Source organism: Capricornis sumatraensis, chromosome 4 (genome assembly GCF_032405125.1).
Source record: "Capricornis sumatraensis isolate serow.1 chromosome 4, serow.2, whole genome shotgun sequence".
NCBI lineage: Eukaryota > Metazoa > Chordata > Mammalia > Artiodactyla > Bovidae > Capricornis > Capricornis sumatraensis.
The window spans coordinates 90851021-90868410 of record NC_091072.1 but is presented as its reverse complement, the minus strand read 5'-3'; positions in this window follow the sequence as shown (position 1 = coordinate 90868410).

Genomic DNA, 17390 nt, shown 5'->3' with positions numbered 1-17390 from the left:
CTCCTAACTGGTTTCTTGATTCTCACAGCAGTGGGGAGGACAGACTGGGAGAGGAAAGAAATCAATGTTGTCTTTCTAAAGTAAGAATACTCAATTACATTAATCCCTCTTTCGAAAGTATGCAGTGATTCTCCACTTTTGTTGTTGTTCAGTTGCCAAGTCATGTCTGACTCTTTCTGACCCTCTGGACTGCAGCACACCAGGCTTCTCGGTCCCTCACCATCTCCTGGAGTTTGCCCATGGATTCTTCACCACCTAGAGATAAATACAAATCTTTAGGTTTTCTTTCTTTCTTTCTTTTTCTGTCTTTAATAAGCTACCTGCATCTCCTTGTCCTGTTCTATCCCCTACTTCTCCAAATCTAGATGATTTAGTCTTGAATGTTCCATGCTGGTCTAGGTGTTTTCATAGACTATTACTTCTTTTGGATGCCCTTCTTGCAATTTACCTTGCTCCTGGTGGACTCACATTCATCATCACACCTGTCTGAGGTGCCACATCCCCTTAAAAAGTTTCCCCAATTCCCCTTAACAGTTAGTTGCTGTCTTTACTGTTTTCCTGTAGGCATATTCTTCATTCAGCACGTGCTTTTTGAGTGCTCAATACATTTAGGGCATTAAGGTACAAAAATAAAATATATATAGCCCCTGACCTCAGAGATCTCCGTCTCATGGGGATGCTTAAACTTAGTCTTAAAAAAAAAATAATATAGTAGGTAAATGTGTTTCAGTCATGCAGTAGCTATTTGCCTTACTTAGGGTAATAGTCCCTGGTATTCATCAGGGGATCTATCTCTGCCATTCTTGGTTCTTGTGTCCTTGGGGAACAGTGGGATAGGAACATAGGTAACCAATATCTAAGCCAATAAATGCTTTCTGCTTCTCTGGGCACAGCAATTGGGTCAGGGCTGGCCATGTGACTTAAGTCAATCAGAACTGCTTAGATGCCTAGGAGGAGATATTCTTTCATCCTAGCTGGACTCAAACCTCAAGAATATGAGGTGGGAATTAACCACAGCCACTTTGGCAGTGCAATGACTCCGAAAATCAGGTCAACGCATATTAAAAAGCAGGGGTAAGCAGAGAGATGAAAGAAATCAAAGTCTCAGTGACAAGTTCTGGGCCATGAATCCAGCTGTTCCTGAAGCCAGCTTACCCTGGAAATTCAGCTCCATTCTCTTTACACACCAAAGTTGGCTTTAGTGGTTTTTTTCTCCTGCTTGTATCCAATAGACTTGATTTAAACAACAATATTTTTCATGTGGAAAATGGAAGTAATGTAAAGTGAAATAGCATATGTGGGGATATGGAGGAATAAAAGAGAAAGCTAAATTACAGGATGAGGAATGAGGGGAAGGGGAACCAGACAGGATCAATTTAATGGACTCAGTGAAAATTGACAAGGCCCTGAAGTAAAAACTAAACAGACTGAAGAATCAATAACTTTTCTGGAAGAGAGGCAAGGACACTGGGCAAGCCACTGCCCCGACGATTGCAGAGACAGGCAGATCTGGGGAGTCCTGACTTATCGGAGCAGAGAGGAGTGGAAACCGCTGCAGGAACCAAGCGTGGGGAAGAAACGCCTGAACTGTAATTGACAGAGACTCAGTGTGGACAAGCCTGAGAGTTAAAAACTCCTAGAGGACTTGGGCATAGAGGTGGCTCCCGCTTTTGCAGAGCTCCACCAGGTTCTCACAGTAGATCCTGGAGAAGAAAGAATCTCTGTAGACCTTCCAGCAAGGCGAGGGGAATGGAGCCATTTTGAAATACACCAGAGCACTCAGTTTTTCAGAAGCCCTGTCCTCAGGGGAAACTAGTTATTCAGAGCCTAACCTGCTGAGGTATTCTTATCAGAGCCTAAATGAGCTGGGGGAAGGGATATACTCAACTCTAGCAGGCTCTAGCCTTCCACATGGAAGAAGGGAAATACCTAACGTCAGCCCAATCTATCCATCCTGTCCCACCCAAAAAAAAACTGAGAAACACATGTGAGGTTCACAATCCAGAGGTACGTACAGACTCACAGAAAGGCTGAGATCTAATCATATTACTATAGAATGTTCCCCACTCCACCTCACAACCACGTTTCTAAAGGCTTTGGAGAGACAGTAATTTTAGTGAAAATGTGGGTGTAAATAGTAAATGTGGTAAGAGCAAAAATGGAAATCGGAAGTATAGACCACCCTATAAAAATCAGTCAAAACCAGGCCTAAGAAGAGGAGAAACCAGTATGTTGTATACCTAAAACCTATATAATACTGTACATCAACTATATCTCAATTAAAAAAAATTTTTTAAAGAAAAGACAGAGATTAGATATCAGAGGTTTCTGTTTGAGATGGTAAGGAATTAAGCAGCTTTATATGATAAACAGGAAAAAAGCAGTTAGGGAGAATATCTTAGGCATCTCATATTAACATACAGTTGGCCCTCCGTATCTGAGGATGTGGAAACTCCTGATATAAGGGCTGACTGTAAGGGACTCTTATCCATGGGGCTCCTGGTACCAATCTACCCACAGACCAAGGGACGACTATATACAGTTTTGACTGCTCACCAGACATGGTGCAGGTTCATGTGATTTTGTTGTAATGTTTCATGTTTCTTAAATGTGGGAGAGTTTTAACTGGTAAGGGTACCCAGCTGGTGGCGAAGTGGTACTCAGCCACAGGTAATGTCTTTTAATGCCCATTAAGGAACCGAAGGGATCGTTGCAGAGTTTATGTTTGCTTTTATCCTGCAGGGTGAAATTATATGGTTAGTGAAGTCAAAGGCAGAGTTTTAATAGTATTTGGCGGGAGGGACCCAGGAAAGCCTGAGGGAGATATAGGGACCGATAGAAGATGGTAAAACAAAGGATCACATCATGATTGGGGTGCAGGGGGCTAGCGATGAATAGAGGGAGCTCTTGGCTTAGTTTTGGCCTAAAAGGAGTCTCCTAGCTGCCCTCAAACATACATCCAAAGTTTGGAATCTTTTATCACTTCTGCCTGGCCCCCGGTGGAGGAAATTTTATTAGTGACCAACAGGTTGGGGCATGTGATGGGAAACATGGAGGCTACTGGGCCTCAGGGACAGCCCTGACTCAGACTGTTGCTCCTATAGAGAGTGAACAGGGGCTAAGGATTAATGTTCAGTGCAAGTGGATATTTAAAACCTGTTAATAAACTTGTCCCTTTGAGTATTATTGGATTCTGACTCATCAGATTTTACCCCTCCTCCTCTCTTAAGAGTGTCTGGGAAGGGCATTTAGGTATTCCTCTTCTTACAAATGGGGGCTTCCCTGGTGGCTGAGTGGTAAAGAATATGCCTGCCAATGCAGGAGACTTGGGTTCTATCCTTGGATCCAAAAGAGCCACTGGAGAAGGGCATGGCAAACCACTCCTGTATTCTTGCCTGAAAAATCCCACTGACAGAGAAGCCTGGCGGGCTACAGTCCATGGGGTCACAAAGAGTCAGACACAGCTGAGTACACATGCACAGCACAATGGTAATCACGGATGTGGGGATTTGAGGAGTCTAGAAGCATCTCCCAAGACATGAGTTGAATTTATGCTATTTATCCATTAATGTATGTCCAGCAGTGATAATTAGCTGAAGATACTTTGTTTAAGCTTGTTTAAGAATGGCCACATTCATTCCTTTGCTCATGTTTGGCTTTACAAGTCTTAAACCTGTGGGCAGGGTGATGCAAATAAACAAAGGATGATGACCTGATGGTTAAAACAGGTGAAAACAAAGCCCTTAGAGCCTTACCCATAGGCTCTGACTTCTAAGTTGAAAGGAACAATCGTTAGAACAAGAGATTGAGAAGTGCTTTCATTTAAGCTGCACTCTCTAGCAGCTTAAATGTCTACCCGTATCATATCTTCTGTTTCAAGGCTGCCTATGTGTCACCCATGGTCACATCCTATTAAAATTGGAAATGGAAGAGCTTTTGAAGACTAGGACTAGTTTTGAATTCCTTATAAACAACAAAAGCCACTCTGCTTTATTACTGCATTAAAAATATTTTAATATCTAATTCCAAACGCAGGCTTGATTGCCCAGCTAGACTTTTGAGATTAATTACAAGTCCAGAGGTATCATTACATCTTGTCTGGTTTCTCTGGTCAGGCGTAGTCTGCCTTTGTGCTTTTGACTCTCTGGTTTGAAAGGTTTTGAAGTTCTGCAGGAAATCTGTGCTGCTGCCTTCTCAGTGAGCTTCCAATTTTTTTTTTTATTTTTTAATGAGGGTCACTTGGGACATTGAGTTTATGAACCCGGAGCCCATGGTTTCATTGCTTATATGCTTCAAAACAGATATAAAAAACAGTTTAAGTGGAAATCACTTTAGAGGCAGAAATTTTGATTTCAATTTTCATTCAAAATTCATTCAATGAATAAAGATGTCTTGAGTGTTTCCTGTGTGCCTGGCACCTATAGGTAGTGGAGACGCAGGAATGAACCAAATGACTCCCTGCTCTCAAGGTGCTTTGGTTTTAATGGAAGCAAGAGGAGTTGATGATCACAAATTAACACATAGTATATAACACATGGAGGGTGATAAGTGCTAAGAAAAATAAAGCAGAAAGGAGAGAGTTCTATTCTACATTGGATGTTGAGGGAAGGCTTCTCTAATAAGGTCATTCACGATCAGGGACCTGAAAGAAGTAAGGGAGCATGGGAGAAGAAGAGCATTTCAGTCAGAGGAAGCAGCAAATGCAAAGGCCCTGTGTGAGTGAAAAGGATGTTCCAAGAACAGCAAGGAAACCAGTGGGGCTGGAACAGAAGGAGTGAGGGAAGAGCAATGGGGCTCCCAAATTACTGCAGATGGTGACTGCAGCCACAAAGTTAAAAGATGCTTGCTACTTGGGAGGAAAGCTGTGACAAACCTAGAATGCATATTAAAAAGCAGAGACATCACTTTGACAACAAAGGTCCATATAGTTAAAGCTATGGTTTTTCCAGTAGTCATGTATGGATGTGAGAGTTGGGCCATATGGTAGGCTGAGTGCTGAAGGAATGATGCTCTCAAATTGTGGTGCTGGAGAAGACTCTTGAGAGTTCCTTGGACAACAAAGAGAACATACAAGTCAATCATAAAGGAAATCAACTTTGAATATTCATTGGAAGGACTGAGACTGAAGCTGAAGCTCCAATACTTTGACCACATGATATGAAGAGCCAACTCATTGGAAAAGACTCTGATGCTGGGAAAGATTGGAGGCAGGAGAAGGGGACGACAGGATGAGATGGTTGGATGGCATCACCGACTTGATGGACATGAGTCTGAGCAAACTCCAGGAGATAGTGAAGGACAGGGAAGCCTAGAGTGCTGCAGTTCATGGGGTTGCAGAGAGTTGGACATGACTTAATGACTGAACAACAAAGCCAGGGAAGAAGTTCAGGTTGGAGGATGTTAAGCTATGGCACAAACTTCAGGTTTTAGGACTTCTAATGGGGAGAATATATTGGTTTCCTATTGCTGCCATGAAGAATTACCACAAACTTAATGGCTTAGAATGACATAAATTAATTATTTTACAGTTCTGGAGGTCCGACATCCCAAGTGGGTCTTACAGGGTAAACTAGTTTGCTGGGGCTGCCAAAACAAAGTACCACAATGAGGTGCCTTAAACAATAGAAATGCATTGTCCTATACTTCTGGAGGCTAAATGTCTGAGATCAAAGTGTCAACAGGTTGTTCTTTCTGAGGACTGTGAGCAACAATCTGTTGTAAGCCTCTCCCCCCAGTTCTGGTGGTTTGCTTGCATTCTTTGCCATCCCTTGGTTTGTAGCAGCATCACTCTGATCTCTGCTTCAACTTCTGCTTCACCTGACATTCTTCTTCCATGCATGTCTGTGTCTGAATTTTTCCTTTCTATAAATGTACCAGTCATATTGGAATAGGATTTATCCTAACGACTTCATTTGAAGCTGATTAGCTCTGCAAAGACCCTTTCTCTAAATAAGGCACCTTCTGAGGTACTGGGAGTTAGGACTCCAACATATTTTCAAGGGGAGACCCAATTCAATCTGTAACATGGTGTTAAAATCAAAGTGATAGCAGGGCTGCTTTTCTTCTGGGGACGTTAGGAGAAAATTTTCTACCTTCTGGAGGCTCCCCACAAACCTTGGCTTATGGCCCCCTTCCAGTAATGGCACCCCTCCCTCTTTCTGTTGTCACATCCCCTCTGACTTCTGCCTCCTTCTTATAAAGACTCTTGTGATTACATCTGGGAAATCAAGGATTTTTATTTATTTATTTGACTGTGTGGGCCTTGTGTGCGGTAGTTGTGGCCTGCAAACTCTTAGTTGGGGCATGTGAGATCTAGGGGTTGAACCTGGTTCTTACGCATTGGGAGAGAGAAGTCTTAGCCTCTGGACCACCAGGGAAGTTCCTAAGACACAGATATTTTTGCAAGGTCAGTATTCTGCCTACCTTATGGGGTTTTGAGCAGGGAAGTGGTATGAGCTGAACTGTAATTTAAAAGAATCACTCTGCCTGCTGTGTGGAGGAGGAAAAAAGTGTAAACCAGGAGACCCATTGGGACACTGCGGCAATGGTCCTAGTGAGAGATGGTAGTGCCCAGGACCAGAAGTGAAGTGCTGAAAAGTGGTCAAATTCTGGACCTTTTGCAGAAAGTGACTTGTCAATGGAATGCATGAGATGTATAAGATGATAACAACAAATTTTTCCTTGCCTTTTTGCAGAATAATAATAACATTTGTTTATCACATTAAAGTTTTCAACAAGATTCTACATGGATTTTTTCATTAGAACTGCCTACAATAGTATTTTGTGTCATTATTGTTATACTCATTTTACAGAAGAGGGAGTTGAGGCTTAGAGAGGTGACTTCTAGGGATTTGACTTTTTGTACATTAGAATGATTTTTTGAAATTGGCTGTTTTGATGCACTGATGGGTTTTAAGCACTGAAATTATTAGTAAGCTTATACTGGTGATAAAGGGAAAACAGATGTCCTTTGATGTTACCAATATTTTATAAATAAATTCACTAATCCCAAAGCCAGAGAGAGTTCCATATTTAGTTTCAGTGAGGATTAAATGCGTTAATATAAAGAGTCTCGAACATTGTTGGCACATGTAAGCCCTGTATGATGTTAGCAATCCCTACAATTATTATTCACAATTTAGATCAGTACTTCCAAATGGTATTCAAAATAGCAGTTTAGAAAAAAGCAAAGCAAAACAAGGAAGCAAAGCAGAGGAAAATTTGTATTGCAAGTAACTGCAATAAACTAGTTGCTACGAACATTTAATTTAGTTCTGAGCGTCCGGGCAGCTAGATTAAAAAAAAGAACAAAACATATTATATAATGTAGTTATTGTTGATTTGTAATTTAAGTCAAACTAGGATGTCAGAAGAAAAAGAACTTTTCACGATGTGTTTGTTAGTTTCCCTTTTAGTTTGTTGGGTTGTTCCACGGCCCCTCCTCCACACCTTGGATTATAATGTAAAATTCTTTCACCATGTCAAAATATTATTTAAAATATAGGTACCTTGACTTCTTTCTTAAAAAAAAAGAAAGTAAAAGAAACAGAAGTTTTAATGAGATTTTAATCATAATTCAACATGCAGTTCCTCACAGGAGGGGCTTTGGAAATATGATTCTTTTTTGTCATTTGTAAGAGGGAGAACGGACTTTATGAAAAATACACACTGAGAAATGTGGATTTAGCATAAATCCCAGTGTTGACTTTCCATAAGTGTCTAGTCTCCCTCTTGTTGCCAGAGTGACTTTTAAAAATGTAAACCTGATCATGTTATTCCACTGCTTAAAATTCGTCTCCGACACTCCATTGCTCATTGCAGTGTTTTCAAGCTTATTTTTAGGCAGTGAACCATTTCTTCACATTAGAGCTTATATGGCAATCTAATGGGTAAAACAGATATAAGCTGAGCTGTTCTGGATGGACTGGGGGTGGGGGCCTGCCAGACTGCCTGCCTGCCTCTGTAGGCTGTACCCACCTCTCCCTCTTATGCTGTCCAATGGTCTGAACAGTTAGGAAAGAGTCAGCACCCCTCAGAACCTATAAAACGCTTTCTTTCTGCCCTCATGTTTGCCATGTAATCTGCACTTCGGCTGAGCTTAGATGAGAAACTAGTTAATCAAGCAAACAATTTTTGAAGTAAAAATTGTTAAAAACTATTATAATGATTTGAACTTTCAATATATACTTATTAATCAACAAATTGGTTTTATGTTATTGTTGCCCATAAAAAAATCCCATTAAAATTTGTTTTTAAAAGTCTCCCTAATGGATGAACAACAAGATCCTACTGTATAGCACAGAAAACTATATTCAACATCCTGTGATAAACCGTAATGAAAAAGAATGTATAACTGAATCACTTTGCTATACAGCAGAAACTAACACAACATTGTAAATCAACTGTACTTTAAAAGTCTCTCCAAAAATATTAAGGCAGATATACTGATTCTCTAAATGTTAAATCTTCCTGACCCACTGATTGAATTTGGGTCTCTTACGTCTCCTGCATTAGCAGCTGGGTTCTTTACCACTAGTACCACCTGGGAAGCCCCTTATACCATGTTATTATATATGGATTACAGTCATCCCTCAGTATCCATGGAAGGATTGGTTCAGGATGTCCCATGTATACCAAAATCCAGGGATATTCAAGTCTGATAGGTGGTGACAGGACTGCCTGCCCTCTGTATCCATGGGTTTTGCATCCATGGATTCAATGAACGTTTGGCTCAAAATTTCAGTTGGTTGAATCCACAGATGCAAAACCCCTGGATATTGAGAGCCCACTGTCATTTCTTCTGAATTCTATGACATGATGTTTCTCTTTCTCTCTTGTTCCTGCTTTTTCTTTGAATAAATAATGCGTTTATTCCAATATGGTCCTAAAATTCTATAAAATTGCTTATTATATTCAAAATTAGATTTTATGATGTATAAATTAGAGATTTGGGGCACCTTTAATTGACTTTTCTCTGAAGACTGTGTTTTTAATGAGAATATAGCTATTCTCTCTGCCACAGTTGAAGTATGTAGTAGTTCAGTTCGGTTTGGATGCTCAGTCATGTCTGACTCTTTGCGACCCCATGGACTGCAGCATGCCAGGCCTCCCTGTCCATCACTAACTCCTAGAGTTTACTCAAACTTGTGTCCATTGAGTCGGTGATGCCATCCAACCATCTCATCCTCTGTCATCCCCTTCTCCTCTTGCCTTCAATCTTTCCCAGCATCAGGGTCTTTTCCAATGCGTCAGTTCTTCACATCAGGTGGCCAAAGTATTGGAGTTTCAGCTTCAACATTAGTCCTTCCAATGAACATTCAGGACTAATTTCCTTTAGGATGGACTGGTTGGATCTCCTTGCAGTCCAAGGGACTCTCAAGAGTCTTCTCCAACACCACAGTTCAAAAGCATCAGTTCTTCGGTGGTCAACTTTCTTTATAGTCCAACTCTCACATCCATACATGACTACTGGAAAAACCATAGCCTTGACTAGATGGACCTTTGTTGGCAAAGTAACATCTCTGCTTTTTAATATGCTGTCTAGGTTGGTCATAACTTTTCTTCCAAGGAGTAAGCATCTTTTAATTTCATGGCTGCAGTATGTAGAAGTATGTAGTAAGATCAGAGCAAATTCTGCTAAATGGAGGAAGTTCTCAATTCTATTTTTTTAAAATATATATTAAAATGAGTAAAAAGTTTGGCCCAGATATTTTTGGTTCAATCTAGAATATCCTTTTTTGACATGTGTTTTTATAAGACAAGACTTATCAAAAAGGCTGTCCAAATTTAAATGTCACAAAAGTGTAGGTTTCTCAACTCTATTCCAATCTATTCTGAAACAGAATGCCAGTTTATCCAATTAAAAATAGGAACTCCATCAAAATATCTATCCCAAGTTGAGATTTTCCAAATTTCAATTATGGACCTTAAAAATAAAATCCTGTATACTGTTTAAATTTTTATTGCTATACATTTGTTAACTTCCTTGCTTTGGTAGGGACAAATTTCATTGCTTCTCTGTTTATAAACTCGGTTTTCAAAAACTTTAATTCCTTAAAACATTTCACAAGCTGATGTTTTTTTGATCCTCCATTTGTCAAAATATCTCAATTCCAGTATTTTAGAATAAAATGCAAACAAAATGTAGAGAATTTGTTTATAAAAACATCTAATACCATTGTAGGCTGCTCAAGTTGCTTAGTGACTTATTTGGGATTTCCCTGGTGGTGCAGTGGATAAGTACCTGCCTGCCAGTGCGGGGGCCATGGATTCGATCCCTGGTCTGGCAAGACTCCACATGCTACGGAGCAGCTAAGCCCCTGGGCCATAGCCCCTGAGCCCGCATGCTGCAGCCACTGCGGCCCTCGTGCCTAGAGCCTGTGCTTCACCAGAGGAGCCACCACAGCGAGAAGCCTGCTCACTGCAACGGAGTGTCACCTGCCTGTCACAGCTAGAGAAAGCCCACACCCAGCAATGAACACCCAGCACAGCCAAAGAATAAGTAAAAAACATTTTAATGACTTGAAATCCAGCTGATAACAGACAACAGAGAAAACAGTGCCATGCTACAATACTGTTTTTATCCAACACCAGCTTCATCACAACAGGTTTCTAGGTCTGTTATTTTACTTATGTAAACAGGCAGACCTCGCTCACCTATTGTACTTCACTTTACTGTGCTTCACAGATACTGCCTATTTTACAGGTTAAAGGTATGTGGCAACTTGGCATCATCACTGTTTTCCAACAGCGTTTGCTAACTTTGTGCTCTGTGTCATATTTTGGTGATTCTCACAATGTTTCATTCTGGCAATTTACCATTATTATTGTATTTGCCAGGGAGATCTCTCATCAGTGGTCTTTGAAATTACTATTGCAAAAAGATTATGACTTGCTGAAAGCTCTGATGATGGTATTTTTTAGCAATGAAGTATTTTTAAATTAATGTACATTTATTATGATGCAATGCTCTTGTGCACTTAAGAGGCTACAATATAGTGTAACTTTTTATATTCACAGGGAAATAGAAAACATTATTTGACTCCCTTACTGTAATATTTACTTCATTGCAGTGGTCTGGAACTGAACCCTCAATATCTCCGAGGTGTGACTGTAGTTATATAGCATATGTAAAAGCCACCCTATTTTCATTAGCAGACTATAGAAATGTATTTTGGATGGATTTATATATTATATATGAATTACCTGTGAGTGTTCCATGGATTTCCTAGTTTAACAAATATTGTTTTTACCACAGTTTTGATTTTAGACTCCTGGCCTCCAGAGCTGTGAGAGAATAAATTTCTGTAGTTTTAAGTCATAAAATTTATGGTAATTTGTTTCAGCCACCTCAGGAAACAAATACATATATTTTTGTTGTTGTCTAGACACTAAGTGGTGTTGCCACTTTTTTGACCCCATGGACTGTAGCTCCTCTGTCCATGGGATTTCCCAGGGAAGAATGCTGTAGTGGGTTGCCATTTCCTTCTCCAGGGGATATTCCTGACCCAGAGATCAAACTCGGGTCTCCTGCATTGGCAGGCAGGTTTTTTACTACTGTGCCACCAGGGAAACCCGATGTATATCTTTATAATAGTACTTATCACATGTGACTATAGGGTCTCCACTAAACCATAACTTTCCTAAAGACAGTTTATCTATCTGTGTATCTCTGGCTTTCATCATACTGCTTGGAACAGACGTTCGATTTTTGGTTGAATTAATAAATGATGCTAATTCATTAAGAGTAAGGACTTGGAAAAGTATAAATATACTTTTAAATGTATACTTGAAAAGGATAAATTTCTTTCATTAAAATTAATACAGCTTATAAACCTTCATTTCCACTGGGTAATGGTAAACTCAATCCTTCGAATTCAATGTAACTTGGTCTATTCAGGTTTAAGTCTGTTTCAGAATTCTCTACCAGTTTCCTCAGAGGTAGCTCAGAGTGTCCATGTACCTAGGGGCCTGCAATAGACTGAATGTTTGTGTCTCCAAAAAATCCTATGTTGAAACCTAACCTCCAATGAATATGTTAGGAGGTGGGGCTTAGGGAAGTGATGAGGTCATGAGGATGGAGCCCTCATGAATGGGATTAGTGTTCTTATAAAAAAAGATGCCAGAAAGCTCTCTCACCCATTTGGCCAGGTGAGGACCCAGCCAGAAGACTGTCATCCACAAGGAAGTGGGTCTTCACCAGACACAAAATCTGTTGGAACCTTGATCTTGATCTTTCCAATCTCCAGAATTGTGAGAAATAAACTTCTATTGTTTATAAGTTCCCAGTCAACGGCATGTTGTTGTAGCAAACTGAAGGGATTGTGACAGGGCCCATTCATCCTGCTGGCATGGAAGTCAGTCCATTCTGTGGCCTGACTTGTCCTCGTGGAGGTGTGTCGCTCTCTGCCTGACCCTTGGACATCAGCTCTTACAGCCATTCCTTCCCTGGAGTTGACAGGGATCTTGCTGAGACAACAGGTTGTCACGACCACTCCCTTCACTTGGACAGGCTCTTAGGAATGGCTGACTGGTTCTCAGCCACTCTGCACACTTCTCAGAAAGCTTGGGAACACAGGCAATGAGACTGAGTGCGACTTCCCTCAGGCCAACAGCCTATACATCTTCTCTATCTGTTGCTGCCAGACTAAATGTGAATGTCTCCATAAGGTTGGTACACTTCTAGACAACACTCTGAGAAGCTGGGCACTGTCCCATCAGTGCTGGGATCCTCCCCAGTTTTGCTGGGGTTTCTACATCTCTGCTCCCAGGACTCTCAGATTGTGACCTCAAGCACAGACTCATTCTCAGGGAACCTCCAGCTTATTTATGCTGTCATAGACTCTGATTTTCTCTTTTCTACTCTTTAGTCAAACTCTTATTTTTATTTGGGGTATAAGATAGCAACTGCTATTGTCACATTGTGGGGTTTACTGTAAAGTCTTTGCCCAAGGTCTGCTAGGATTTGGCTTGTGGTATTTAAGGCTCAGTTTCTTAGAACTAAAAAAAAAAAAAAAAAAAAAAAGACCAAAAAATCAACTCCCTTCCTCTAGGAAAACAATACACAAAGCCATTCTTTCTCAATTTCCTGGCCTTTATAATTGGAAGAAAAGCTACGACCAACCTAGACAGCATATTAAAAAGCAGAGATGTTACTTTGCGAACAAAGGTACACCTAATCAAAGCTATGGTTTTTCCAGTAGTCATGTATGGATGTGAGAGTTGGACTATAAAGAAGACTGACAGCTGAAGAATTGATGCTTTTGAACTATGGTGTTGGAGAAAACTCTTGAGAGTCCCTTGGACTGCAAGGAGATCCAACCAGTCCATCCTAAAGGAGATGAGTCCTGAATATTCATTGGAAGGACTGATGTTGAAGCTGAAACTCCAATAGTTTGGCCACCTGATGGAAAGAACTTACTCTCTGGAAAAGACCCTGATGTTGGGAAAGATTGAAGGTGAGAGAAGGGGACGACAGAGGATGAGATGGTTGGATGGCATTACCGAGTCAATGGACACGAGTTTGAGTAAGCTCCAGGAGTTGGTGAGGGACAGGGAGGCCTGGCGTGCTGCTGTCCACGGGGTCACAAAGAGTTGGACACCACTGAGCGACTGAACTGAACTGATAATTGGAAGGCATGGTTTTTTACAATTCAGGGTAGTACATACAGAAAATTCTAGCTGCAACCTGAGTGTGGGCATGTGAGACTGGGAGCAGTGGTAGAGATGAGAGGAAATGCAAAAATATATACAATTCAATATTAAAATATTACTCAATGGATTATATAACATGGTGAAAGTATAGTATTAAGAGAATACAAAGTAAAATAATTAACTGGGGACTTAAAAAAAAGAAGCCTTTTCTGAAAAAAATAGAAGGGATATTTAAACCAAGTGTTAATGATGAATTAACAGAAATTGGTGCCCTGTCTTTATATATGCCCTGTCTCTGTTGATCATCAAAATTGGTCAAAGGAGTAACTGATACTTCATAATATACAATATTGAGATTAAAAAATAATACTGGAAACCACATTTTCTGTTGTTCAGTCACTAAGTTGTATCTGAACCTTTGCATCCTCATGGACTGCAGCACACCAGGCTTCCCTGTCCTTCACCATCTCCCAGAGTTTGCTCAAATTCAGGTCCACTGAGATGGTAATACTATGTAACCATCTCATCCTCTGCAGCCCCCTTATTCTTTTGCGTTCAGTCTTTCCCAGCATCAGGGTCTTTTCCAATGAGTTGGCTCTTCCCATCAGGTGGCCAAAGTATTGGAGCTTCAGCTTTACTCCTTCCAATGAATATTCAGGGTTGATTTCCTTTAGAATGGACTGATTTGATCTCCTTGCTGTCCAAGGGACTCTCAAGAGTCTTCTCCAGCACCACAATTTGAAAGTATTAATTCTTAAGCTCTCAGCCTTCTTTATGGTCCAACTCTTACATCCATACATGACTACTGGAAAAACCATAGCTTGGACTAGACAGACCGTTTTCCTGCAAAATGATAGCTCTGCTTTTTCATATGCTATCTGCTGCTGCTGCTATCTAGGTTGGTCATAATTTTTCTTCCAAGGAATAAGTGTCTTTTAATTTCATACTGAGTTTTAAACCAACTTTTTCACCCTCCTATTTTACACTCATCAAGAGGTTCTTTAGTTCCTTTTCACTTTTTGCCATTAGAGTGGTGTCATCTGCATATCTGAACTTGTTGATATTTCTCCCAGCAATCTTGATTCCAGCCTGTGATTCATCCAGTCCAGCCTTTCTCATTATGTACTCTGCATATAAGTTAAATAAGCATGGTTACAATATACAGCCTTGTTATACTCCTTTCCCAATTTGGAACCAGTCTGTCGTTCCATGTCTGGTTCTAACTGTTGCTTCTTGACCTACATACAGGTTTCTCAGGAGGCAGATAAGGTGGTCTGGTATTCCCATCTCTTTCAGATTTCTCCGCAGTTTGTTGTGATCCATACAGTCAAAGGCTTCAGCATAGTCAATGAAGCAGAAATAGATGTTATTTTATGGAATTCCCTTGCTTTCTAAATGATCAATGAATGTTGGCAATTTGATCTCTGGTTCCTCTGCCTTTTCTAAACCCAGCTTGTACATCTGAAAGTTCTACATATCAAGTCTTTATTCCAACCAGCTCAATATGCTTTCTGACACTGATCTCAAAGCACCCTATTTGAGAGACGGAGTTTCCCTCTGTTACATGGTCTTCAAAAGTTAAGGAATCTGCCTGAATGTCCTTTTTCCCTTGAACAAAATAATGGTGACTTCATAAAATCAGCCAGAAATTTAAAATATAAGGTAATTAATTAACTTGTACCCTGGAAACAAAACAGAACTTCTTTTATAGCAAAGATGACTTTAGGAGAAAAAATAACAAGGCCTAGGTTTTTAGTGAGTTGAGTTGGGAGAGAAGGGCAAGTGTTGATAGCCGTGCTGAGGCTATGACTGAAAAACTGAGAATCATACAATACCCGAGTGTCAACTGTATGCCTGGCACAGTGCTGTGTGACCCCACGTTCAAGAAGACTGGTCACAAGACTCCAGATGTCCTGTGTGTTGCTGGACTTCAGGGAGAGTCAGCAGTTCTCCAGGGTGGCCTGGGAAAGCTAGGGAGTTGTAACCTGCTTCAATTAAATGTTTATTCTTTATGGGTCTCAAACTTTGGCTGATGGAAAATGGAACTGTCTAGAACACTAGACAGATGACAAGAGGGAGGGAAGAAAGGATGTGGTCACATCTTTCTGCCTATCTGAACTGTCCAGTCTGCCCATGGTGCTGTGTGCCAGTGGAAAGCAGGCCCTTCCCTAGTGTTTCAGCCATCAGGAGTGGCCACCATCTGGCAAACATCTGCATAGCGCTTGCTATGTGTTACGTTAAACGCTGAGTGCTGGGTACAGAGTCGATCTATTTTTAATAAATATTTGTTTATTTTTGGCTGCTCCGGGCCCACGTTGCTGCATATGGGCTTTCTTTAGATGTGGTGAGTGGACGCTGCTTCTCTAGAGCTGAGCTCCAAAGCACAGGCTCAGTAGTCGTGGCATGCGGGGCTTACTTGCCCTGGATTTTGGGTAAGTGAATAAGTGAAAGTCGCTCAGTTGTGTCTGACTTCTTGTGACCCCATGGACTGTACAGTCCATGGAATTCTCCAGGCCAGAATACTGGAGTGGGGAGTTGTTCCTTTCTCCAAGGGATCTTCCCAGCCCAAGGATCGAACCCAGCTCTCCCACATTGCAGGTGGATTCTTTACGAGCTGAGCCACCAGGGAAGTCCAAGAATACTGGAGTAGGCAGCCTATCCCTTCTCCAGCAGATCTTCCCAACCCAGGAATTGAACCTGAGTCTACTGCATTTGGGTGGATTCTTTACCAGCTGAGCTACCAGGGAAGCTTTTACTTGCCCTGTGTCATGTGAAATCTTCCCAGACCAGGGATCAAACCCTGTCCTCTCCATTAGCGGGCAGACCCTTAATCACGGGACCATCAGGGAAGTCCCAGAGTCAAACTCTTAATCACTCCCCAGAATTAATGTATAGCTTGTGGGAGGGAAGATAATCTTACTAACATGTGGCAGTGCTGTGACAGAGGTCTAAACAGGGTCTTTGAGGAGCATAGAGGTGTCAGGGACTCCAGACTGCCTGGAGAAGGCAGCTCCTGGGCTGAAGTTTAAAGGACAGATAGGCATTATCCAAACTGTCAGAGGAAAGGCGTAAGAGGTAGAAGCAAGAGCACATAAGAAGCATAGGGACCCAAGGAAACTTGGCATGTTCGGGGAAAACCTTTCAAGTGGTTCTGCAGGCTGACAGTTGGGTTTGTGGTGGGAGCTGAGAAATTGCCTAAAATCAGCTGATTAGAGACTGGTGAAATCTGCAGGGAAAAGACCAGGGGCAGTTGTGATGTGTTTTTGAAACTTCCGAAATGAATTTTATGAAGGTGGCCAGCCTCTCTGTTTCCTTTGGTATCATCTTACTGACAACTTAGAGCATGGCTATCTTATTTTGATGAGAGACTGCAGGAACCTGAAAGATAACTGCTGAATTGATAGTATCAAAACCCTCTGTGTATCTATCAAGCAGTGGAGCTCTATGGGTTTGTCATAAAACACAAACTATGCTAGAGTTCAGATAGCAGAAAGATTTGGGAAAGGATTCCAAACTTCTAGAGCATCAAAGCAACCGAGACTCCGACAGTGAGGGAAGAAGAGGAATGAAGAGGAGGAAAGGATGGACTTAAAAGATCTCAAAATTTGATGTGGTCCATGAAGCATTTCAAATTTCTCGATATTTATGAAGACTGGACTTCTGACCCCAAATGTGGGTTCACTGGGAGGTTGAAATGCTGTAATTCTGTTGGTGGTGTTGCGTAGGCAGTTCCTGCC